The following is a 25525-nucleotide window of genomic DNA, read 5'->3' as shown; positions in this document are numbered from 1 at the left end:
AGTAGTTTTCTGTATGCTCCGTAGAGTCGACCCGAAGAATCTTGTTACCTCGCGTAGGTTAGGTTAGGTCGACTAAACAGTCGTTTAAATAATATAAAATTAATATTAGTGTATAAACCGGAGCATTTTCGTCGCCGGGTAGGATGCAATAAAATCACGCCCTTAACTCGTTAACCCGGTTAACGACGTTTTTCTTTTCGCAGCTCCGTGAACTTATAATGCTAGTTTTTACCAAGTAAAACAGACACAAACGGTGAACTATAATATTTTTGCAGTTTGCGCGCGCACGTATACTCGTAATATTATTATAAACGTAATAAAACGCAAACGGCGTACAATTATTGTTGAAATAATAATATTATATTATAACTATACTTTATTTATGATGGTACCAGCGACGGTTGTCGGGTACGGGCAGTGCCGATATGAACTAGAAAAATAAAATATTACATGAAAATCGCCGCGTGTTATTCCTCTAGTGTTTGGATCATCACGTTTCAAAAGCTTTTAGCGGGGCGTGGTGCACTACCGAATAACACCTATAAATATATATATGCATACACTTGTGTGTTTGTGTTAAGTATTACATGAATGAAAAAAAAAAAGAAACAAGAGAAAATATAAAACATCGAAATAAAAACAACCTGACAAATTTGTACTGCATACACCGTACGTGTACGCAATACTATAATATGTATACGACTCTCGAATTCACGGGAGCTCGTATGGTCTTACACTCTCTCACACATACACACACACATATGCATGTGTATAAATATCATAAATCAAACAATTAAATAAAATAAATATTTTAAAAAAAAAATAAACGAAAAACAAACAATTTATAGCTGGAAATTTAACACGGATGAAAAAAAAACATCAGAGTTCGCGGACAAAAGTAATACGACAAACGTGCGAGCGTCGTCAACGACCGATAATTAAATTTTATGGGAAACGCCGAAATCGTGGTTTTATTATTGTTTTTTTTTCTCGCAGTTTTATCTTATCGCTAGTATAAAATCAATTCATCATTTTCGCTGGTATACGAATCCAGCTCTGTTTTTCGGCCAAACTCGACGGTTGCACACCACCAGTACACCGACTGCACAGATTTTGCCATGGAAATACGAATATTATAATACAATACATCATCATAAGTGCGGATATAGTGTGATGTCAGTCCCCACTGCCCACACATTATTATCTATTTTGGGCAGCCAGTCAGGTGTATGGAACTATACGAACCACCGCTCAGATGGTGTTCAAAATTCAAAACCTTATCGGTCTGTGACACTTCTATATTATTATTATTTAAATATGGTTGCGTGGACTGCCGAGATAATAATAATACAGTCTTATGCGAGATGATGATGTACCAAAGTTATCGTGAAAGATTCACTGTATATATAATACGTCTGCGCCCGGCCAAACTGCAGTTTGTATTATACGCACTGAACCTGCACCACACGTGTCTTTGTTGAAAACAGCGATTGAAATTGTATAATGTATATGAACTCATTTCGTTGAAGCCAGTCCAATGGGATGATTATTATTTATAATTCCGGTAGAGAACAACAACAACAACTTTCGTGGTACACCTACGCAATATTTGTTGTAAATTGTACCGAACAATTCACCGAGAAATATAATCGTCTTTAATGCCATATACATATATATAATGTATTGATCATGAAAATGTTAGTATATCTGACAGTATAATAATACAATATAGTATTATATTAACCTACCTTATCATATTATTACGTGTATTTTGTTATTTATAATACGAAAAGCTATAAAATGCACCGAATGGGATACGCGATTTTGAGAACTATAACATTTTGATGAAAAAAAAATTTACTCCAATCAGACATCCATTGTGATGGCATATCGCGCGTTCAAACATGAATGATGTTTTAAATTCTGAGCGGATCGAGGAATGTATTGATTTTACCATGATGTGTTTTTTTTTAGTGTGTCTGTCATCTCGTTTTGGGGCAGTAAAAGTGCTTCGATTTTCGACTTCAGCACCTCGTTCGATCAGAAAGTGAATCTGATTGGTACTTTGAGGAGTCAAAAGTAAAAATTCTCAATATTTTTCTAAATAATCGGAATAAACAAACTAAAAATTTTACGCACAATCAGTTTTCGACAAAATCGATTTTGGTTTTTGATTTAATTTTTAAACAAATGACCATAGATACATGCAATTTTCACCGAATGTTTATATAAGTCTATTTTATCAGCCATGTGATTTAAAAAAAATGTCTACTTAAGTTGAACTATTTATAGGCATATGAAATTTTCGATCATTATTAGTTTTTTTTAAATTACATCGATAAAAATTTATTTGTTTGGTAAAAGCTTGAAAATTTAATACAAGGTTCCTGACATATTGTTACAGTAGCAGTTGAAAAATAAAAGAAATTTATAGTCAACATTTTTTTTATAAGCATTTAAAATTCAAATTTTGACAAAATACGTAAAAATTACGGCGATGTTCAAATTATCTTAGATTTAAAATTCATAAAAGTTTTTCTTTTTAAATCTAAGATTTGAAAACTTAATTCAAGGTTCCTAACATATTTTTACAATAGCAGTTGTGACTGCTCGATTATATTTGTCATGTTTTCGAGAGTCATGTGGCCGCCTCGAGAACGTTCACGGTCGCCAACCACGGACCGAGACCCGAGGGCCGGAGTGCCGTGGATTTTATTTTTTAATATATATAAGAACGGGAATAGGTACATTTGAACCAGTAATAGGAAAGGTGACCGACGGTGAAATAATAACACCTCAATTTGGGGAAAAATATATATATCTATATTTTCCAAATTTAGTATTTAAGTTGGTGCCGAGAAAGCCGAAGGCATAAAACTCGGTCAAAATAAAATATAAAACTAATAATACATTTTAAAAAATGAGATATGAACACCACTCAACACACGGCTCCGACGGAGCGGCTCACCGGCGGGAGAACAACAATAATATATCATAATACATAAGTATAATAACAACAATATAATAGCATAGCAATAAATAATAATAACCTAACAGTACCGGCCACGGTGAGAATAATAACAAAAGATGTACCAAAATACGTACCAGTAACCAGTGTGTGTCCTGTACCGCCCTTCGGCGCACCAGCAAAACGCGTGCTACTCGCTCATGGTACCGGGAGCTGAGACGGGAGAAAAGGTAGTGGTGGCTTTTGCTGGTGTCGGTCAGTACTTTGCGATCTTAGGTGGCACGGAAAAACGACAGGTGAGGGAGGGGGTCACATATACGTTACTGCTAACATGAGTGGCCGGTACTCTGAGCCGTGGGTACTAGGAGGGGAGCGTGTGTGCGACTGCCGGTAAAGTGGTGAAGTATTGGATCGGCGGAGACTGAGGCGCGCGGGATAGTATGCCTTATCTATTTCGCGGTCGCATGCCGCGCGCATCACGGTACCTGCTAGTACAATTATGAATTATAATAATGTTAGTTTGCGTTGGACGTCACAGAAACCCCCCCATGAAAATTCGCTACATCGGAGAGAGCTTTCATGGATGACGATGTTTGAACGCAAACTTAAATAATAGGTAATCGTTAATAATAATTGACGGAAATTTCATACGAGAAATGTGTTGCTATGATCCCTGAGTGCTACCTATGACTTCAGCCTGTTGCAACGGTGAATTGATCGGTTCGTGGAACGGACGGAGGTGAACAACATTGTAAGTCCCAATAGTTCTATTGGTGTTTGGATCTGCCAGAGTGTATGCGTTGTCTTGACGACGGCTGGTGATCACGTAGGGCCCTTCGTATAGCAAGAAGAATTTCTGTATACATTTGTCGACGGAGGAACTTAGGCGATGCGTTTTCACCAATACGCGGGTACCGATGACAAATGATACGGGCACGCCCTGCTTGTCATGGCGGTGTTTTCTTCTTTCGGAGTGGGTGAGCTGGATCTCTCGGGCCATGGTCAGTTTAGTTCTCTGTGCTAGAGGAAGACGAAGAGGGAACGAAACGACATTTCCGAATGGGTTGTATTGTTCGACGGAAAGAAAAAGCTCTTGTGGGGTGTGGCCTGTCGACTCATGGACTGTGTTGTTTAACACCCATTCAATGTACGATACGTACCGTGGCCACTCGGTATGGTTTTCGTGACAGTACGCCCGGAACATGCGTCCGAGTTCTCTCATTACTCTCTCCGCTGGATTGGACTGGGGATGATACACAGACGTCATTGTAGGCGGTACACCGAGGGCTAATAACCGATTCTGCCACACGTTGCTCCGGAATTGTACACCGTGATCGGATACGATGCATCGGGGTTTACCGTATGTGGATATATAGTCATCAATCATGCGGTTGGTTACCGCGACAGCGGTGGCTTTCTTCACTGGGTATAGACGGACGAATCGGGAGAAGTTATCTAGTACGACAAAAATATATCGGACTTGGTTCCAACCCGGAGGGAGAGGACCATATAGGTCGACTAATACTCGCCCGAGTGGGACATCGGCGAGAACAGATCGCATTTCCCCTTCTATCCGGACCGTGGACGCTTTAGTCTTCTGACACAACACACAACTTCGGACTACTTCTCGGATACGGGACTGAAAGCTTTTGAAAAAACAGAAATCACGTATGGCGAGTATGCACTTCTTTGGTCCGACATGGCCAAAATGACGGTGCACCTGAGTGATCAGTTCGTCTATCCTGTTGATGGGGATGTAGACGAGCCATTGATCAGTCGACTTGTGTCGTCGATAAAACAGTACCCCCTCTACTAAGCTATAGTGTTCGAGATACGGGGTCTGCTGACTCTGGGGGTCTTTCAGCAGCTGTTGAAGTCTATCGAGGTTAGGGTCCTCCCTCTGGGACAAGCAAATTGATTTGAAAGACGATATCTGACGCTCAAACTCGGCTTGAACCTTTTTTGACGTAATTGTTAAAACACATGGAAAACTTGACATCACCTTCTCCGCCTCTTCGCGTCCGGCAGGACTTCTGGATAGAGCATCAATAACATTATCTGAGCCGGGGATGTGTTTTACTTGTAGATTGAACTCTTGAAGGTGTAACGTCCATCGAGTTAATCGAGCATTTCGCAGGCGACATTGGAATAAAAAGGTTAAGGCTTGATGATCAGTCAGGACAGTGACTGGGTATCCTAGGATGAATACCCGAAACTTCTCACAAGCAAAGACTATAGATAACAATTCCAGTTCTGTTATGGAGTAATTGCGCTCAGCGGTGTTTAAAGTGCGGCTAGCAAACGATATTGTACGCCGGTCTCCGCTTGGAGAGATTTGAAACAGCTCAACACCGAGTCCAACTTTACTCGCATCAGTCTGAAGGTAAAACCTCTGGTCGAAATGTGGATGTGACAGATATTGTTCTGTGAATGATTCACGGACCGCATTAAATAGCTTCAGCTCTTCATACCCAAAACGCCAAGTACAATCTTTTTTGATGAGTTCAATCAGCGGGCTTATAATTGAGGCATGGTGACACGAAAACTTTCGATAGAAATTACAAAAACCGATAAATGATTGTAGCTCTTTTTTGTTCCGAGGCTGGGGAAACTCACGAATGGCTTGAAGCTTTGACGGATCCATAGACATCCCAAGTGGAGTCACAATGTGTCCGAGGAACTTGATCTTTTGTCGGAGAAACTCACACTTGGACAATTTCAATGTCATTCCTGACATGGATATTCTCTTAAACAAAGCGGCGAGGCGTACGAGATGATCGTCAAACGAGGTGGATGAGATTAAAACATCGTCGACATATATGTGCAGATCGTCTAGGTTGTTGTCTGTCCCATTGATTTTAATATTTAGCACAGCCTCTAATGCTTTGCCGAATGCTGTATTCGAAATGTTTAAACCGAAAGGTACGACGCAGAACTGATAAGTCCGCCCTTCAAAAACAAACGCTGTGAATTTACGTACTATTGGATGTAACGGCACTTGCCAATATCCAGCACTAAAATCCAGACTGGAGAAAATTGTTTTCCCCCCGAACCGAGCTAAAAGTTCGTCAAGTGGAGGGGACGTATCGCGCATCGGTAAAATTAACCGATTCACGCGTCGGGCATCGAGACATAAACGAACGGAACCATCCGCTTTCGCTACACATACAATCGGGTTGCAGTAAGAAGAGGAACATCGTTCGACAACCCCCCATGAAAGCATTCGTTGGAGTTCCTTTTCAACAGCAGGTCTACGGGAAAATGGTATTGGATATGGTTTCACTTTGAAAGGTACATCTTCTGATACTTCAAAACAGCAACTGTATAATTTGTTTAGCCCAGGTCGATCATCAAAAATGCTATGATATTGGTCCAGTAGACTTATGAGCTTTGATCGTTCCTTATCCGGTACTTCGTGGAAATTTACTATGCACTCGGACCATGGTTTTGTGAGTGAATCGGTAACTGGTTGTGTATGATCGACACAGTCCAGTGGGTGAGACGGGACGGGTGTAGGTGTCGAGACTTGCTTTACGAAAGAAATGTCAGATATGCAGTGTTCCATTGCCGTGGGCATGAGTCGATCTAGTTCCTGATGTACGATGATCTGGGTTATCTGGGTAGAGTTAATATCTCCGATCTCTGGTCGAAATGGTGAAACTATGTTCCATTTCGGGAACTCGACCTGGTGGGTTACATAATTCAAAATGACACCGTACTGGGTAAGCCAGTCATCACCGAGAATCATTTCAGTGGACAGATGGGGAATAACCAGAAAAATCCCCGGAGCTTCATGTCCGAACACACTTAGTGGTACGTACACTTGCCGGGTGATCTTCTTACTTCGGCCTTGGATGGCGGTGGAAATAGTGACCCCCGTTACGGGCAGCGTAGACAGTTTCGATGCGGTGTTAGTTTGACTCTTCAGGGTCGCGAAAAATTGTTCGGAGACCGCAGATATGGATGCACCAGAATCCAACAGTGCGGACGTACTTATTCCGAAAATGTCGACGTGAAGCTCAGGGCGTTTCACAGTGCGTTCAGGGAAATCAGTGGGAGACGAAAATGGTTGGTTGCAGGCAGATGGGTTTTGGCTCTCGTCACGTGCTGCAATCACTGGCGAGAAGCTTCCTCGTTTCCCGACACATTTAATTGGTGGACGGGCGGGGCGGCTGTAGCCGCAGGCTGATTCCTCGGTGGTTGCCCTCGATTGTACCCTCCACGATATCCTTGTCGGTTGTCCTGTGCCCTCCGTTCGTTTTGTTGATTGGGTTGAATATTGTTGTGATGTGGTCGGTGATCATCCTGACGTGGCTCGCAGAACGATGTGGACTCTTCGAATTCAGTCAAAACAGCTAACAATTCGTTTGTATCACGTGGTCCACGTCCTCGCAGGGCCATACTAAGGGGAATCGGATAGTGTTGTATTATTGTCGAAACCAAATCAATTGGGTCGATGGGGGGTGACAGATACTTTGCCCCGGCAATCCATTGCATGGCGTGCGTAGCGAGACCATCATATCTCGTGTATTGAAATGGCCGAAACACCTCGTTACGAGTCTTGCGTTGAGTCGCAGCGGACCAAAATCGTTGACGGAATAATATGCGGAAATCATCGTAGGTCGGAGGGGTGGGGATGAGTGAATCGTACCACAGACGAGCATCTCCACTAAGTCTACGTTGTGCAGAAATTAATTGTTGGTCTGCTGACATTGGAACATTCTCAAAATATACATCTAGCTGGCGGATAAAACGTTCTGGATGGATGGAACGGGTTTGTCCTGAGAATTCCGACACAGCATCGTTGAGGCGTTCTTGGGACCCAAAAAATGACGAATGACACTGACCTGTGGTATTCAACATTGTATAATTACCCACGGGATTCATTGTGGATGATGTAGGTATGGTGTTCCCCTTAAATGATTGAAAACCTTGGGACATATCTGGCTGTGCTGGGGTGTAAGTTGGGAACCCAGCTGTCGCATTGGCGGGTGGTGTTGGATTTGGTTGTTTGACAAAACGGTTCAAATCACTCCGGATTGTCCGAACATCGTCCTCCAGCGAGGTTATACGGTTGGTGTTGTGTCCGATAGTTTCGTTCAGTTTAACCGTTTGATGTTCAGAACGAGCCATGTCATCTTCTAATTTTGTGGTTCGTGTATCAATTGACTGCCACCTCTCCAAACATTCATCCCACCGCGTAGTCATATCCTCCCTCATGGCCTGGATTCCGGCTTCATTTGACCGTTGACTTGCCAGTAACTGCTTAAACATATTCTGAATGGTTTGATCGGAGGTGTTCGGATTGGATGTGGACTGACTAGAGCTCATCGTTGCGGTCCCAGTGGATCCAGTGACACTAGACGTTGTGACGACAGGAGGCATGTTGGATCCGGGTTGGGTTAAAATTTCTGGTTGGAGAATTTGATCGATTAACCGGATTGGTGGCTTGGTGTTTCTTTTCCCGGCACTGTCCATCCACGAACAGATCAATCGATATAGATGCTACGACTGATGAGATTCCAAAAAAACAGAAAACCCACAACGAGACGTTCGAAACGTAACAGAAAACGGTCAACAAATTATATTGAAGACAAAAAAAACAATATTAATACGACTGCCGAAGAGTGAGAAAAATAAATAAATAAGTATCTAGTTGTCTTACGACAAAAGATTAATTAAGAAAAAAACAATATGTAAAACGAGAATGAGTATCCTAGGACAAATATGTCGATAGCAAAATGAGTAATTAAATAAATCTATCAATAAAAATGATCACCGGTAACGCCGGGACGACACATGAACAACACACTAGTTTGTTTGGTAATAAAATTTTGAAAATCACCGTGGCGTGGGATATATTATAATATATGGGCACAATCAAATGAATAGTATAATAAAAAATAATTAATAAAAAGAAGTACGAAAATAACTCGAATCATACACGAATAATGATTAACAAATAATTATTGTAATCATACAGTACTAGGAGAATACAAAAATAATTATTCATTTTGAACAACAACAATCAGAATCGTTGGTACGGAATCATACGAAAACGCGACAATCGTCGAGACTGAATCAACAACTCCGTAACCATTAATGAAATAAAATGGATATAGTGTTAGGCACCACACCAAGTAATCATATTACGCTCCTACTAAGTAGGCACAAATACTCCTGACGACCCCCCATACGTGCCCGGGACGTACAAACGACGGCACCGGTGTGCGACAACCTACATTGTGGGTGACGATAAACACCACGGGCTACAACGTATGGCAAACTTATAACTAACCGTCGGTGTGTGTACGGGCCTAACATGAATCATTAATTTTTTGGGTCAGTCTACCACCCGAGTTTCGACTACGTATAAAATACAAAAAACAAAAAAAAAATCATCGTTGCAAAAATAAAACATTAATAACACTAAATTGCACGCGCGTGGATCTATACGTGGACGGAAAGATCGTCGTCAGACAGTATACCAGGCGAACAAAACAAAATCTCGACTGATGGGCTATATGAGCATGATCAGGAATAAACTAAATAAATATGCAATACGATAATAATGATAATGTACGTAGAACGTTGATACTATCAGAATTTACTAAACAAAATAATATGGGGAACGATCGCACAGCTGTGGTGGAACGATACGCACCCAAAAATAGCACATTAATATTATACAGATAGCCAGCGGCGCGGCGGTAGACCGATAAAAATAAAGTGCTACTGGTCATGTAAATGAACCAGGTAAAATGGGATGAGATATATATATATATATACATACAGGCACACACGCCGACGTGTACAGATAAGCAATTAACATTACGACCTATCTCCGCCGATCAACTTGCACCATGAATCATGATGACGGGACACCTCCGGTCGATGGTGAACACCTGGATCGCTGTTTCGCGGCCTCAGTGACAGTGTAGTCCAAAAATGACGAAACCTGTCCTGATGGCGACGCACACACGCAATACTCTCCGTTCCCAGCATCGGCAGTCAGTACTCATCATGGCACCAATACCAATATTACACAGGAGCATTTCTGGAAAATACGCAGACAACAGTTTGCTCTGTATAGGGACCTACCACCTATGATTCACCGGGCCGGTACCTACACTAACCCAAGCATAACCGTTTGGTGGTTCGAGCTTCAGCCATCACCTTCGCAAACACACTATGCGATCTCAAATGGATCAATTTATACTTTTTTTTTTCTTTATACATATATTTTTTCCCTGTATTTACACACGGATTATTATAATTTATATTGTATTAAAACACCCATATTGTATGTAATTGTTTCCACGGATACTGGTTTCGGCGTTATCGCACAACGACGTCGCGGCAATGTCGCACAGCGCGCGTAAGTGGCCCGTGCCTTCGGCCTTTGACCGGTCGGCGTCATCGCGACCTTACGTAACATTCATTTTTACAGGTCATCGCCGTTTACGTGATTAAACAAAAACATACCGAAATAAAATAATTATTCGGATACCCACAATACCGTAAACTATATTAATCAAATGCCGGTCACGTTACTGTATACAATGTACCCAATATAAATATGAACAATTTCTTTTTCTTTTGTTTTTTTTTTTTTTTTTTTTTTTTTTTTACAATAGGTCCTGTCACGGTCGCCATCTGTGACTGCTCGATTATATTTGTCATGTTTTCGAGAGTCATGTGGCCGCCTCGAGAACGTTCACGGTCGCCAACCACGGACCGAGACCCGAGGGCCGGAGTGCCGTGGATTTTATTTTTTAATATATATAAGAACGGGAATAGGTACATTTGAACCAGTAATAGGAAAGGTGACCGACGGTGAAATAATAACACCTCAATTTGGGGAAAAATATATATATCTATATTTTCCAAATTTAGTATTTAAGTTGGTGCCGAGAAAGCCGAAGGCATAAAACTCGGTCAAAATAAAATATAAAACTAATAATACATTTTAAAAAATGAGATATGAACACCACTCAACACACGGCTCCGACGGAGCGGCTCACCGGCGGGAGAACAACAATAATATATCATAATACATAAGTATAATAACAACAATATAATAGCATAGCAATAAATAATAATAACCTAACAGTACCGGCCACGGTGAGAATAATAACAAAAGATGTACCAAAATACGTACCAGTAACCAGTGTGTGTCCTGTACCGCCCTTCGGCGCACCAGCAAAACGCGTGCTACTCGCTCATGGTACCGGGAGCTGAGACGGGAGAAAAGGTAGTGGTGGCTTTTGCTGGTGTCGGTCAGTACTTTGCGATCTTAGGTGGCACGGAAAAACGACAGGTGAGGGAGGGGGTCACATATACGTTACTGCTAACATGAGTGGCCGGTACTCTGAGCCGTGGGTACTAGGAGGGGAGCGTGTGTGCGACTGCCGGTAAAGTGGTGAAGTATTGGATCGGCGGAGACTGAGGCGCGCGGGATAGTATGCCTTATCTATTTCGCGGTCGCATGCCGCGCGCATCACGGTACCTGCTAGTACAATTATGAATTATAATAATGTTAGTTTGCGTTGGACGTCACACAGTTTAAAAATAAAAGAAATATTATATAGTCACAATTTTTTTTATAAGCAATCAAAGTTTGAATTTTGACAACATACGTAAAAATACGAAAATTCGCAAAATATTTTATGCTAGGAATTCATAAAAAATGTTCGTTTTATATCTAAGATTTAAGTATTTTGAATAATCTATATAATATATCCTAGACAGATAAACCGTCTCCGCTCAGAATCGCTTTTCGTATACAATGATATAATATCATTGGATTTAAATTTAATTACATTCATTACAGTAACCCACTTGTAACCTACTGTACAGCAGAGCGACATCCACGACTTACCCGCTTTTTTTTTTTATTTGAATGCAACACGATCCAGGTTTTGTAAGGTATTAGTTCGAGGATATTAGAGCTTAAGTTATTCAAGAGCTAAGTGAAATAATATATTTGATTTCGTGTGTTGATCTTTACAAGTGTCAAGTATATTATATATTATATCATTTTCAAAACCTTTCTATTAACTCTTGGGCCTTGGCTAACACTCCTTACCTGCAAAAGACGTCATGGAACTCGTAATTAACAGACTAAGAACTAGACATATTTGGCTCACACGTTGTTTCTTCGTGAGACGCAATGAACCCGACCAACGTATACCCTGTGGGAAGCTCTAACCGTTAAGCATGTCCTTCAGTTCTGCCATCATTTTTTAGATACTAGAACATCCTTAAGCATACCGGATCATTTGTATGAAGAACTTGAAAAAATAAAAATAACCAAACTGTATAATCGTATACCTAATTAAATTTTTCTTTTTTACCTATGTTTTTTCCCATACCTAAACAGATCGCGTTGAAATATTTCTAAATATAATTTAATATTTTAATATAGTAATATATTTAGTATTGTTGTTCCATCACCGGCTGATTTTAGTATGGACCGTAACTGCTAGTTCCAGCTGTTAGGAGATTACCGCAAAAAATGTCACAGTGGAAGAATCGATTTAAGTACAGAAATATGTCTCAAAAAGTAAAAAATAGCGTATTAAAGTGTAAAATATGCAAATAAACACAAAATATGCATTAATATGCACAATAAAATTTCAAAACTAGCCTTGTGAAATCATGAAATGTAGGTATTTGTATCGTACTCTGCTATTTTTGTGGCTGAGGGTGAGTTGCGGCCCGACCTTTCATTTCCGGTGTTGGAGACCGGTGAATTCCGGCCCGATAATATTTTAGGTACAGGTTAGTTGCGGCCCGACAATATTTTAGCGATAGGTGAGTTGCGGCCCGAGTAATTATCATTACATAATAATATGTACCTTACTTATATAATATATATTATATTATATACCTATTACCTATGTACCGTATAAACGAATAACGATAAACGAAATGTTCAATACGTATGGAAAAGTTATATTTTTGTATATAATATGATAAAGATAATATAGATCGTTTTATCAGGTACGTTACACTAGCACCACAACCTAAACCAAATTCTTCAAAATTGGTTCCATGCGTTAGTGACCGATTAGTAACCATTCGTAACCGAAAATTCGGAATTCCTAACCTAAACTGCGTACCAGGAAAACCGATTTTCCTAACCGGGCGCTGGCGTAACGTTACACCGGCACCCGCACGTGACAATAATCTTAAGTAGATTATTTTAATCCTTATTATACTTTTTGCATATATTTTTTATCTAAACTACCATGTCCTTGATCAAAAGTATTTTCGCAATTTTTTTCCCCATAATTTTAAATTTATATATTTTACATACCTTATATAAATTTGTTTTTTATTATTTGTTAAATTTCACTATGTTTACAAAATATATACCAAAATTATGTTAAGAAATGTTGTTGAGTATTAAAAGAAGAGGAATACCTATTTTATTCATTATTTTATTTTTATTCATATTGCAACATACATCATTGTAACATCAATACATTCCTCATTTTGTTTTGAATCTAAAATAAAAAATAAAAAAAATAAAATAAAATTACTTGTAATCAATAAAAAAAGATGTTTTTCAACTAATATATTATTTTTTAATGTTATATTCAATAAACAAATTGAACCGTAAAATATTTATTAAAAATAATCAAAAAGCTCAAAAAATAAATACATTTTTTTTTAAATATTTATATTTTTAATTAACAAAAGAGGAAAAAAAAACATTATCATTTATAAAATATTAATATTTTACAAGTATTTATTTTTTAAGTCCTTAGCTACTTACGTATATTCATACCAATATTATTTATTTATTTGGTAAAAATTATGATAACTAATGATAAGTACATAATTTATTTCAAATTTGGAAATTTCTTTTCCAATAGATAGTGTTGGTTTAGCGTAACGCATTTGATTAGCACTGCTAAAGAATATTTTAAATTTATATAACAAGTTAATTTTTTTTACTAAAAACAAGTTTATTTGGGTTGAAAATATACTAAGGTGATGTAGTTTCCTAATTATTTTCTGAATTTGCTATTTTCATTCTAACGATTTTCATTTCATTAAAAGTTCAGTTTTTGTACTTTTAACTAAAAATGTATCAAATAAATGGTACAATTATCTTGCCACATTAAAAACAAATTCATATCTTGCTTCGCGCTTGAAATTAAAAATATTTTTGTTAATATATTTTTTGTTTAACTTAGATATCTTAGTTGTTATTTTATGAGAGTTAATAGGATAATTTTAGGACATATTCCTAAAATCAAGTATAAATCAAATCATACAATAAATACCTTTATTTGTAAATTTTCTATATGATATAAAAATCCATAATTAATAGTGCACTACTTTGTGCCACTGTTAAATTATAAATAATTATAAAAAATAAATGTTTCACCTTCTGTTTAACTGTTTAAGTAAAATATAAAATAAAATAAAATAGGTAATGTATTGTTTTAAATTGTGAAAATTAAAACTTCAATATCTAGTTTTTTTGAAGGATTTATATTTTGTATTTTCATTTTCGTGTCATCATATAACTCCCATTTCCTATTTGACCTATAAGAACATACAGTATAGTGTCCAATTGCACATCGAAGACCACTTCTGTCACTGCCATGAAAATTTATAACACCTCTTAACTTATACATTTTTTCTTTTACTATTAAATGGTTTTCGATTGACTGAAGATTTGATTTATATGATTTAGCGAAATTTTGATGAATCAAGTCTAGTGGAACAGTTTCTATGTCTGGCATGCTTGTTGAATTCTCTAAAGCTAAAATAAAACCATTGAAAAATTAATATATGTTTTACATTTTTTTATATGTACCTATGATATTAAAATTACTTTTAGGAATTGAGTTTAGTTCAACCATAATGTGTGATGTTGTTTCGATAACTGAATGCCTTTCATTTCCACAATATACACATAATGCCTTGGTATTTTTTATATATTCATCTATTTCAGTTTGAACACTAAATTTTCCGTTATAAACGTTAAGTGACAACTTTGCAGAAGTGTGGTGTAAATGAGGAACAGGACAAAGATTGTTTTGGCATTTACTAGATGTTTTAAATGATGGCATTTCTTTTAAAAGCTTGTCAACCATTGATCCAACTGTGTCTGTAATATCTAAACATTGTAGACCACCAATTAACGCTTCAGTTTTGTCACCGAAAAACTGTAGCAGCAATGATAATCGAGTTGAGTAAATCTGTTTGGTGTTTTTATGAATAATTAATTGTAAAGCAAGTTTGGCAGTCAAATTTGAATGCTCCATCTCTTCTAAATAATTTCTGAAACTTATGCTGTCTGCAGCTGAAGAAGCTAAAATGGAAATTATTGAATCGACTGTACATGTATTATTTAAAATCATCTTTCCAGATCCAGGTACTGAAATTGGCCTGTTCGAAAGGTTATTTCCATTTTTCAATAAAAATATCAAAGTTAGGTATTCCTCTTCTTTTAATACTCAACAACATTTCTTAACATAATTTTGGTATATATTTTGTAAACATAGTGAAATTTAACAAATAATAAAAAACAAATTTATATAAGGTATGTAAAATATATAAATTTAAAATTGCGAAAATACTTTTGATCAAGGATATGGTAATGGTAGTTTAGATAAAAAATATATGCAAAAAGTATAATAAGGATTAAAATAATCTACTTAAGATTATTGTCACGTGCGGGTGCCGGTGTAACGTTACGCCAGCACCCGGTTAGGAAAAACGGTTTTCCTGGTACGCGGTTTAGGTTAGGAATTCCGAATTTTCGGTTACGAATGGTTACTAATCGGTCACTAACGCATGGAACCAATTTTGAAGAATTTGGTTTAGGTTGTGGTGCTAGTGTAACGTACCTCGTTTTATCGTATTATCTGCCATATATGACTTACATTAACTACGATAATCAGATAATTTCAAATGGCAAAATGAAAATGCAGTATGAATATGAATGCTTCGATTTTTTTTGGACATTATTATCATAATATATTACATCAATATACTTTTATTTTATTTTATTTTTTTTTTTGACATTATTTAATTATTATCATTATAATATTATACTATATTCTTATAACTCAAAACAATATTATTTATATATGAATGCTTTGATTATTTTTGGACATTATTATCATAATATATAACACCAATTATACTTTTATTTTCTTTACAACCAATATTAATATAAGTACGACAATTTATACTAGAAAATACCTACATAATATTGTGATGTTTATATACTATATATAGACATATATTATATAATATATATATGTAATATATACATTATTGTATGGCCGCAATTCGTACGTACCTCTCATAAATCCGGGCCGCATCTCGTACGTTATTTAGGGTTTGGGCCGCAACTCACCAACGCTGATTTTTGTGACTGTGCAAAACAAATATGCAAATGCTTCAAGTCCTCTGCCCTAATTATGACACATATAATACGTATTCCTTATTATCGCAGAATATACTGCACGGGTCATCAAGAATGGTTCGATTGAGCAAGTTTGTAGCTATCGTGTACCTTATTGCGACCGGTGCCCCTTATGACTGGTCTGACCCGTGCTCTACATAATACGCATAGTGCGATTGTAAACTCCGCCAGAGTACCGGTCAAGATAAAAAGGTAATAATAGGTCATCTATGGTAAACTCCGCCAGTTTTGTTTTTTTACCTTGTCAGAGTTTACATTGCTCACATTTTTAGTAAGATTCTTATCGAATTTCATACCCAAACTTTTATAAAACTAAATTGCATATCTCAAGTAACTAAGCTAAAAAATTTGAAATCAAGAAAAAAAAATGACAGTGTTACAGGATGCTATCAACCTAAAGCAATAGAAAAATACAAGACTTAGAATATTTGCAAAATTGTATCACATCATTTTAGTTTTCATACGTGGCAATATTTATAACGATTATTTATTTATTTTATGATGTGGACGATTATTAATTATTATGAAAAATATTAATTTATATTATTAAGTATAACGATTATTTATTATGATTTTTTTACTATGATTTAAATATTTAATGTGAACGATATGATGTTATAATTTTTTTTTAATAATATATCATATTGATTTTATACTACTATTTGATTTTCTTCACTGGCGGAGTTTACATGAACTCAATTTTACTTATTTTTTTCAGTGGCGGAGTTTACATGCGCCCAATACATAGATCTGGCCGGTATAGTCGGCGGGAGGTGTATAGCTCATCTGTACGCCTCCCGGCGTCAAACGTGTCCACGTTACAGCGTTTTTTTCGCGACGATCGACCAGTCAGAGTGCCGACCGACTGTATTCCGAATCTCATGCTATATTATGCAACGTATATTGGCCAACGGCCCCAAAAATAACATACCTGATAAATCCATCACAACAAACAAAAGACCGTGATAACATCAAGGAAAATACTTCGTGATGCGCGAACAATTGTAAATAATGTAAACATAGGTAAATTAATAGGTAGTAAATACGGAATTAAATATAGATAGTAAAAATCAGAGGTATATAATATATACACTGAAAGTTTTCAATTTTTTCATATTGACGCTTTTATAATTCAATCATAAAATAAAAACGTACAATAACATAATAATGTGTGTTTCGGCTTTAGCCTGAACTAATAAATATCCTAATGAACAGACAATATAACACAGCAAAGAACCGTCAATCCACTAATTATAGGCGTGTATAGTTTATTTGATTATTTTGTAAAACGGAATTTTTCTCATAATAATATTATGTGTTTATTGTTTAATTTTAACAGATTTGTAATAATTATAATAGTAAAAGAGTAGCGTGGTGTAGCGCAGCATCATAGCTTGAGACCACAAATGCATTCTGAGTGACAGCACCAGCCGATGTCACTAGTTCCCGGATGGCTGACTACTCAGGTTTTTAATTACAAATCCTTGCCACTCATGCCCGTACCCCTAATAACCGCCCGAATCAACTGTAACTTCTACAATAGCAAAACAGGCCAATGATTTCAAATTTCAAAGCCTTAACTTAGAAAAATAAAATAATAATAATAAAATATAAATAGGATAATTAATAAAAATATATTTTATGGAATCTATACCGATAAGTATAATCAGAATTACCTGCACCAATGCTAAAAAACTAATTGCGTGTTCAGCTGGTATCACGTCATGTTATATTATATTCATAAACATGTATCATCAGAATAGTTTACAGAGTACAATTAATTATATTTAACAATAAAATTAAAGACAATAACGGTAACGATACAGGTGCTGTAGGTTGTACGGAAATGTTCGAATGAGCCGAACGAAATGAAATTATTGTTATAACTTATAATACATACCATTAAAAATATGTCATATTATATATCATTCTGAAGTAAAGTTCTCTCGTGTATTGTCCGTGATGACTTTGGTATTGTGTTACAGACATTATACTTTACATAGTATCAAATACAACAAACAATTTTGGTCGTTAAAAATAACGTCCAAACACAGTACCTATACCGACACGACGTGCAGACAAAATTATGTTATGTACTTATTGTTCTTTGGCTCACCCGGGTTCGTTGTAATTTTATTCACCCGGTCAATTGTTCGGTCGGGTTTATAAAAAAATTTGCCAGTACATTTTAAAAATAAACGTCATAAAATCTCGTGTTACGGCGTTTTCAGGATTGACGCACTTGAATAATTTTTCATTCAGGATATCTGATAAAAATAGGTCGAGTGGTGTAAAAAGCTTGTATATAAAACTATTCTAGCGTAATATATGTCGTTATGATTATATTTTCATACCCATTTTGTTCACACGAAATAACTTTATATATATAGGCGGCGGGTGGATATAGAAAAATTTCCCTGGTTAATTGCATAAAAAATAATAATTAAAATAATATTACAAGGAAAATGCTGATATTCATTTTTCGATATGATTGTATGTTATACATATGTATGTGTAAAATGTAAAAAATTAATTAATATAATAATAATCAAAATAATAAAATCATTTATATATACATATTTTTTTTAAATTTAAATAATATATTCTTGCAAACTCGATTTATAATATCAAGTACCTATAATCCATCGTTTGTTGAAAATCACATGCAATTTGCCACTTATTACTTAAAGGGTTTATTTGTTTAAAAATTACTCAGCCAGGTACTTGCCTCCCTGGAAATTCTCTGAATTGACTTGGCTAAATGCCAGAATTTTCAACACCGGGAAATTAACGCCAGGAACACGAGTTTTTGTGTCTATTCGATAAATCTTGCATAAAAATAATAGCGTTAATAGAATTCTCATGTTTTGTAAAAATGATTTAACAAATTAAACGATAATTAGAAAACTAAATGTACAAATCGCGACCGTGGCTCGTTGAAATTCAAACTCTATTCGATTTAATATATTTATCCTATGTTTAGACACTGCATTACATCAAAATTGAATTCTTTTTTTTTTAAACTAAGCATGACATATTTTTTGTATGTTAGTAACACGCTATCGACTTTCGCACTAATTAGGTAAGTGGGTGTATATATTTGTCGAGTGGACATTTATTAAGGATTATAGAGACAGAATCGGACAAAATGAACGTACCTACACCTATCTATTTACAATTGCGAGAAAAAATACAAAACAAATCCTTCACATACCCGTAGTAGGTATTGTGTTATTTTGTAGAACATTCCGTTGTTTTATACGTTTAATGACGAATGTGCAAATATTGCACACATTGTAGGAACGATATACCTTTAGTGTAAAACGCATTACGCACACATATTATTACAAGAGGATATACAAAAAAAAAAGTACAGCACTTAGAACTTTGTATAGGTGGTAGTTAACGAGTTATAATCTCGTAACGCAGCCGAAAGAAACATTTTTTTTATACGTCTGCCGACATTTTAATTGGAATCCGGAAGAAAGTAAATTAAAACACCAAATCACAGTTGTGTGTGTATTTATATATATATCGTTCAATTATAAATTATCATACCATGGTCAAAGCACCTGTGTATCACGGGAAAAGTTCACAATAGACAAGTTCGAAAGGAGTTTTAAGTTTACCGGAAACGTATAATAATTGACTTGTTACTGTTAAGTTCATCATATCTGTCAAAGTGTTTGAAATCCGTCGAGGACAAAATATTTAAGTGTAAAATGTTTATTATGGGTTTCTTTTTTTATTATTTATCTCAAAAATAAATTGGCAACATTATTGCCCATTATGGCATTATGGTATACAGCTATTTACAAAGAAATTTCATAATGATTTTTACAAAAGCTTTCTTTATATTATATACATTAAATTAAGTCAAAAATATTTGCTTCTTTTTAGAACTTATGTATAATACGGTGACATGATGATGCATGATGCATCTATAATTCGTAATCTGTGCAGAAAAGTAGCATATTAAGTGAATTCAAAAGTACCTATATATGTATATGTATATAGTAGTTATATACTTATATATATATATATCACATTGTACATAAAAAATATACTTATTATAGTTATTACTATAGTAGTATATATTATACAAAAAAAGAAGGCGTACCTACATTCATAACAAATTTAATCTAAATACATTTTGTAAATCTCATTTATCATCTATTTTTATTTTTAACAGTAAACAATAAAATATTTAACATTTTTATTTTAAAGTTATATTTTTTTTAACGAACATAATCGTATTATTGTTGATTTTCTTATCAATAATAATCATTTAAACCAAGAAAAAAAAATCGTTTTTTTAATCACTTGATATAATATTCTTTTATTTTATAAATTATAATGACGTATTTAAATCATTTTTTACAATCTTATAGTTTTAGCATTTATCATAATTAATAATATATTACAGTACCTACAGCTTGCTTGGATGAATTAATTAAACCAATGAACTTACTGCAAAAGAGTTGGTACCTAGCTACTTTGTTTTTTTTTTTATATATGTTATTAGTGATATAAAAATTCCTCTCGTTAAAACAATACAAATTGCGCATTCGTTAAATGAAATATTTATTTAAATCTGACAAACAACTCGCGTATAGTTAAGAATGAAATGTGTGAATTATTTACGATTAAACGCAAGTATTATATGGGCTTAATGTTCGATTTGGTCACTGTTTTCTTTACTTAAGGTAACATAACATATTATGGAATATGGAAGAACAATGATGAAAATTAAATTAAATTGTGCATTTGTTCATTTCAAACATTATGCAGTATATAGAAACACACATTAAATTCATGAAATAAGAAAGGAATTACCAAATTTTCGACAAATTTTCGTCGCCTAAGTAATGGGATTGTGTAGTTTAAAAAAATGTCATGACAAATGACAATTGAATAAACTACAGTAATATTGTGTGCAATTTCATATATCTAACATTTTACATCATTGTCCTTAATTTTCAGTATAATTGTAAGTTTTATGTTATTGTTATCATATGCATATTCATCAACGAATAAGTAATGAAACAACATAAAAAGGCTAAATATTTATTATAAAGATGATATAGCAAAACAAATTATTTACATTCACTATCCACATTGCATATTGCACATTTACAATGGGTTTATTTAGGAATTTTTTTTTTTTTTCGTTATTTTCAGGCAATTTAACATAGTTACAGATTTTTTCCCGAGTAAACCGTAATGTTGTGCATGAACAGGTTAAGTAATTTAGAAATGTATTCATTTTTCTAGGTAAGCGTATAACACATAGATACAAAATGAATCATTTACCGAGACAAACCATAATTAATATTTAAGTAAATTTGGTACAGCGGTTTTAATATTTTGGCTGCTTACAGTTTTATAGTATAGGTACATACAAATAAGTACAAATAGAAATATGCAAATCGAGTGTGTTATACTTACAGAATGTGTTAATTGTTTGGTATTGGAATTCAACAGGACTTAAAAATTATTTTATTTCTTGAATTCATTCATATATGTATAACTCAATCTAATGTACCCATTAATAGGTATAGTAATATTATTATTGTTCAAGCTAATAACCTTTGTTTTTGATGCTGAACCAATAAATAAACATTAATAAAAAAATGTTTAGAAACATTAAACAATGCTAGTTCCTAAATGAAATATAATATGGAGTAGGTAGATATATTGCATGTAAGTACCTATTACCTGCGTTTTTCGTGTAGATTACACATTGTGACCTTACCTGGTATTTTAATTAATTATTCTATTATACCCACCTAACTAGAGACTAGACTCGTCTCGTTTCAGTCACATTATTTTAAACTTAATGAAATTGTTATTTTTAATTTGTTAGTTAAATGCGTAAAACAATTTTATTATATTAAAATAATATAATTATTCCGGTCAGAGTTCATTTTTTTTTTCAAGTGGTAAATTAATTACCTATATTATAACTAACGTAAAATCAGCAAAATTGAAAAAATAGCTAGGCAATACAATATTTAATCTTGCAGTCTGTATATCTAAAATTACTTGGCATTTTTTATTACTGTTATAAAAAATCAAAAAAAAACAAAAACAAAATATAAAATACAAATTGGACTTTTTATTTTATTTTTCAACATCAATAATTATTGAAATGTTTAATAAAAATGAATGACATTTATTATTGACGAATAGATAGGTACATTTTGTAATTCAAATATTCAATAAAGTCGGTAGGGTTTAACTATACACCATACACTTCATAATATCGTACTGACGGTGAGATTTTCTCACGTACCCGTTTTGTTTTTAAGAGTATTATTTGATTTTATTGCAATATTGATTTTGCGATGCGTTATGGGGGTCGACCGGAAATTTGGCAGACAACGTAGAAAACGGAGGGTTTCATATACGGCTATAACGTTAAAAATGTATAATATTATACAGTTTAAACTAATTACACATAAATTTGCACGTATACGGAATTTAATTTTTGAAAAATATTTAACTTGAAGGGATTAGAAAAAGTGTAATTATGAAATAGTTATCTTAACTCGTGGGTACCTACAGAATTTAACAGGGATTATACAACTATTAAATAGTAGCGAATAAGGTTAGGTTACACAATAATGAATATCCTCGTGATAATTTCTCAAAATAAGAATGCCGAAATATAATATTTAGAAGTTTGGACCAACATTTATTTCCATAAATGAAACGTTAGCGAAATACTTAATATCTTAAACATAATCTATCCATTATTTAATTTTATTTAAACTACTACGCATAGTTATGTAAATTAACAGTTAATTTCATTAAAAAAACGTGTTTATAAATATGTTTTTGAATAATGCAAGTCTATCAACACATTTTTTTTTTTATTTAAAAATGAAACATATTTTAAGTACGAGTATACATTAAATTTTTATTTTTGTACGTCACAAAGTGAAATAACCCGAGAGAAAAGTATACGTTTTTAACAGCATCCAAACTATAAATAATAATACTACGGAATTTCATATCTGTTATTTGAGGTATAAAAAAGGTCAACATTTTTTTTTTATAATAATTTATAAGACTATTGGTATATAAGGCAGTATAAATATATTTCAAGTTCTTGAAATGAGCAAATGTTAGATAATTAAAATATTTAAGGTACAATAATCAAAAAATGTTTAATCACACTTGAAAATTTATTAAGTTTTTGGAATAACGATTTTATTATACTTGTACAATATATTATACCTTATTATACAATATTAAAGGTCAAACGAAATGGTACTTTTCTAATAGGTGTATGATATAAGAATAAAAAACATCCATTATTGTTTTACTAAAATCTTATCTCGTAATAACGGAATGGTATTATTAAGTCCAATTTTAGTATAAATTACTGTTGATATCAGTTAAAAATAAGTCATATTTTATTGTTTTGATTCTTTGAAAGCTTAAGCTTTAAAATCTTTTCCCCCTCGAATACAATAATAGGTAAAATTAAAACCTCCTTATAATTAGGATACAATATAATAGTGTCACCAAAATTTAATTATATAGCTCTGACATATACCTGAAAATTAAAACACATAAACGCATATATATACCAAATATCAGTGACATTATTTCTAAAATACATAATATTTGTGTTCACAATAATTACCTGGTACAACAATATTACATTAAAGTTTCAAAATTACAACTAACAGCAGGTAGATCCCTCTATAATAATAATAATCGTGTCTGTTACTTTGATAACATATGCGAGCCACTAAAGTGTAATAAATAGACGATTATGGGGTAGATAAATGTGTATAATTATTAATCAAACATATGTATGTTACTATGTTATATCGTACCTAAATGTGCACTTTACTCTATCGTCGTATACAGTTTTCTACACTGAAATCCTAGCACAGCGTTAAAGAGATAAATAAATAAAATAAATGCATACCACAATATACTATGCATATATTATAGGTAATCGTTGCGATTTTTGCCCTATCCGTGAACATAATAAATAACAATACAAAAACAAAATTGAAAAAAATTATAAATAATCGCAACTGACGATAATACTAAAAAGATGTACACGGCTGTTTTGTTGTTATCTGCACGTCGTATAGCAGCAATGTTTATAATATACCTTAATGAAATAATTATTATCAATATTAAAGCATGTCGTGACGACGACGACGGTTATAGGAAACAAATAAAAATAGTCGAGTGCTCGTATTATTAACTACTCACCGCTGGTCGGCGGCGGCGGCGGCGTCGGCGTCGGCGTCGGCGGTCTCGCTACTAGACAACACGGCCCTGCATTCTGCACCGGTGTGGCCCACGTCCGTCGGCCGTGGAGATGTGTCGTCTGTCGGCGTGCGCGGACCGAACACGGAGGACCACCACCAGACGGAGCAACAGAGAGAACACCTCCTGCTGGTGCTGCTGCCGCTGGTGCTCTGCATGTATACGCGGCGCACAGTCACCGTGCGTCGGTGTGCGAGCGTAACCCACCACCGCCGCCGACCGGGAGTGCGCGTATCGACCGGGCGCGGGCAGCCCCCCGGAGACTGGGCCCGGTGGACCACCAACGCAAGCGCCGTCCCGACTTTTGTGGGTAGACGACCGGGTGTTGTGTGGCTGCCGGCGTCGGCGGTGGGTGTCAGGCGGCGGCGGCGTTCTCCGAAGAGGCGCGCGCGACGACGACCCCACCGAGGGCCTAATGAAGCGCGAGCGATTGACGTTCCGCAGGAGTTTTTTTATTTTTATTATAATAAAAAAACGTTCATTTTTATTTCGATATCAGTCTCCACCGCCGGAAAACCGTCCTAGCAGGCAGACCGTTTTTTTTTTTTTTTTTTACCTTCGTGCACAACACCGGTCGGTGGCCGCAGTGCAGCGTGCAGTTTACAGCGGTCGACCCGACGAATTTATGATGTAATAATCAGTATAATTATTTAGATATTATTATAATATGGGTATAGTGGTCAGTGGGTACGGACAAACGACAAACATGTGGGTGCAACCAGGTTTAAAATTCCCGTGGGTAGGGGGTGCAGACCTAACCTGTTACCTTCAAATAACCCGTAGGGTGTTATCTCTCTCGATAG

General features: G+C 35.0%; 1 protein-coding gene across 1 annotated transcript in view; it reads right to left on the bottom strand.

Annotated features, from left to right (window-relative positions):
- GluClalpha (glycine receptor alpha 1) overlaps nucleotides 1-24886 on the bottom strand; it is a 54701-nt gene extending 29815 nt beyond the window's left edge. The window contains exon 1 of the mRNA XM_089221865.1: nucleotides 24666-24886. The gene's annotated coding sequence lies outside the window, so the exon portion shown is untranslated. The remainder of the gene's footprint in view (nucleotides 1-24665) is intronic.
- Nucleotides 24887-25525: the final 639 nt, after the last annotated feature.

This window comes from Diuraphis noxia, unplaced genomic scaffold, assembly GCF_037042655.1.
Source record: "Diuraphis noxia isolate RWA-SAM2 unplaced genomic scaffold, SU_Dnox_SAM2 contig0003, whole genome shotgun sequence".
Lineage (NCBI taxonomy): Eukaryota > Metazoa > Arthropoda > Insecta > Hemiptera > Aphididae > Diuraphis > Diuraphis noxia.
The sequence above is the reverse complement of the archived record's forward strand: the minus strand, read 5'-3'. Positions and strand labels throughout refer to the sequence as shown.